The 2,500-nt window shown below is 60.8% G+C and overlaps 3 non-coding genes across 3 annotated transcripts in view; all 3 read left to right on the forward strand.

Moving 5' to 3' along the window:
* The window catches only part of LOC145916039 (small subunit ribosomal RNA), a 1,824-nt gene extending 873 nt beyond the window's left edge, over positions 1–951 (forward strand). The window contains exon 1 of the ribosomal RNA XR_014404319.1: positions 1–951. This exon is cut by the window's left edge and continues 873 nt beyond it. This is a non-coding gene — a ribosomal RNA (small subunit ribosomal RNA).
* A 259-nt stretch (positions 952–1,210) lies between these two features.
* LOC145915941 (5.8S ribosomal RNA) lies at positions 1,211–1,364 on the forward strand. Its single transcript, XR_014404242.1, has one exon. It is a non-coding gene; the product is annotated as a 5.8S ribosomal RNA (ribosomal RNA).
* Positions 1,365–1,608: 244 nt separating this feature from the next.
* Positions 1,609–2,500, forward strand: part of LOC145915975 (large subunit ribosomal RNA) — a 3,686-nt gene continuing 2,794 nt past the window's right edge. The window contains exon 1 of the ribosomal RNA XR_014404272.1: positions 1,609–2,500. This exon is cut by the window's right edge and continues 2,794 nt beyond it. This is a non-coding gene — a ribosomal RNA (large subunit ribosomal RNA).

A 2,500-nucleotide genomic window follows, 5' to 3' on the forward strand; every position in this document is an offset into this window, starting at 1 on the left:
TAATGATTAAGAGGGACGGACGGGGGCATTCGTACTGTGCCGTTAGAGGTGAAATTCTTGGATCGGCGCAAGACGAACGACTGCGAAAGCATTTGCCAAGAATGTTTTCTTTAATCAAGAGCGAAAGTCAGAGGTTCGAAGACGATCAGATACCGTCCTAGTTCTGACTATAAACGATGCCAACCAGCGATCGGGGGGCGTTACTTTGACGACCCCTCCGGCAGCTTGCGGGAAACCAAAGTCTTTGGGTTCCGGGGGAAGTATGGTTGCAAAGCTGAAACTTAAAGGAATTGACGGAAGGGCACCACCAGGCGTGGAGCCTGCGGCTTAATTTGACTCAACACGGGGAATCTCACCCGGCCCGGACACAGTGAGGATTGACAGATTGAGAGCTCTTTCTTGATTCTGTGGGTGGTGGTGCATGGCCGTTCTTAGTTGGTGGAGCGATTTGTCTGGTTAATTCCGATAACGAACGAGACTCTGGCTTGCTAACTAGTTACGCGACCCTATCGGTCGGCGTTGAACTTCTTAGAGGGACTAGTGGCGCTTAGCCACACGAGATTGAGCAATAACAGGTCTGTGATGCCCTTAGATGTTCGGGGCCGCACGCGCGCTACACTGACCGGATCAGCGTGTCGCCGCCTAGGCCGGAAGGTCCGGGTAACCCGCTGAACCCCGGTCGTGCTAGGGATAGGGAATTGCAATTGTTTCCCTTGAACGAGGAATGCCCAGTAAGCGCGAGTCATCAGCTCGCGTTGATTACGTCCCTGCCCTTTGTACACACCGCCCGTCGCTACTACCGATTGAATGGTTTAGTGAGGTCCTCCGATTGGACCTGGCGCGTTCGGCAACGGCCGCGCCGGCGTCCGAGAAGACGATCTAACTTGATCATTTAGAGGAAGTAAAAGTCGTAACAAGGTTTCCGTAGGTGAACCTGCGGAAGGATCATTACCGGCCGATCGCCGATCGAGTGGTCGTGCGTTCGACAGGTGGAGAAGGCTCCGTATCTTGGCGGCCGCGCACGCCCTTCGTCGCTGTTGAGGCGCACGCGATTGCACTTCGGTCACCCTGTTTCGTTCTGCGCCGAGTGCCGTGGCCATGTGCCAGGCTGGCTTCATGCGTCGCCTACGGCTGGCGACCGCTCGGCCACCGCTTTTTCGACTGTGCAATCCGGCTGGGTCGCGCTTGTCCAACTGACGAAGTCACGGAGGGCTCTTGGCGGTGGATCACTCGGCTCGCGAGTCGATGAAGGACGCAGCTAGCTGCGTGAATTAATGTGAATTGCAGGACACATTGAGCATCGACGTTCTGAACGCAAATTGCGGCACCGGGTCAATCCCGGCGCCACGCCCGCCTCAGGGTCGCGTTGTAACGTTCCCGCGCGGCGACGCGTCGGGCCGGTGCGGTGTCGGCCGTTGCCACGGTCGTCCCGCCCAGGACAGCACGAACGCAGTGTCAGCGCGCGAAACCGAACGCGGCGTGCGTCTCGTTACGAGTCGGCCTCGAAGAGGATCCCGGCCCGGAGCAGCACGGCTCGCGTTCGGGCGCGGCGCTCGCACGAGCTTCGGTGGCGCGCGCGTGTCTCTCGCAAACGAGGCACTGGATTATCGGCCTGAGGTCGGACGAGGCTACCCGCTGAATTTAAGCATATTACTAAGCGGAGGAAAAGAAACTAACGAGGATTCCCCCAGTAACGGCGAGTGAAGTGGGAAGTGCCCATCGCCGAATCCGCGCGCCTCTGCGGCGCGTGGAATTGTGGCGTAAGGAATTCGCTGCGCGTACGTCGTTCGCCGCCCGCGTCCTTCTGATCGAGGCCTCGTCCCGGTGCGGGTGTCAGGCCCATGGTGGCGGCGAGGGCGCGCGCTCTGCGTCTTCCCAGAGTCGGGTTGTTTGGGAATGCAGCCCAAAGCGGGTGGTAAACTCCATCTAAGGCTAAATACTGTCGCGAGACCGATAGCGAACAAGTACCGTGAGGGAAAGTTGAAAAGCACTTTGAAGAGAGAGTTAAAGAGTACGTGAAACCGTCGAGAGGCAAACGGGAGGGCCTGTCGAGTCGCGCGACGCTTTCAGCTGAAGCCGAGCGGAGCGTGTGGGCGTGCGGAGCCTTGCGGCCCGTCGTTCGCGCTGTCCTCCGAGCAGCTCCAGCGCACTAGCGCCGTGCGAAGGCCGCGACCGTCTGGGAGGCGGCGAGAAGGCCGCGCGCAAGGTAGCCCGCCCCCGGGTGGGTGTTATAGGCGCGCGGACACGTCGGCCCGTCGCCCGGGCGAGGAGGGATCGCCGCGTCTGCCCTTCGTGGGCCGGGCGTCCCGTCCGAGCCGGTGCGTCGCCGGTTGGGGACTGTGCTCAGTGCCCAGTTGCGGCGTGTCGGTTGCGGGTGGGCAGCGCCGCGCGAGACGCACGGGGTCCGCGGCTAACGTCAGCCACCTTCCCGACCCGTCTTGAAACACGGACCAAGGAGTCTAACGTGCGCGCGAGCCACGGGGCAGTGCGAAACCCATGG

This window comes from Ascidia mentula (genome assembly GCF_947561715.1).
Source record: "Ascidia mentula chromosome 2 unlocalized genomic scaffold, kaAscMent1.1 SUPER_2_unloc_3, whole genome shotgun sequence".
In the NCBI taxonomy this organism is placed as follows: domain Eukaryota; kingdom Metazoa; phylum Chordata; class Ascidiacea; order Phlebobranchia; family Ascidiidae; genus Ascidia; species Ascidia mentula.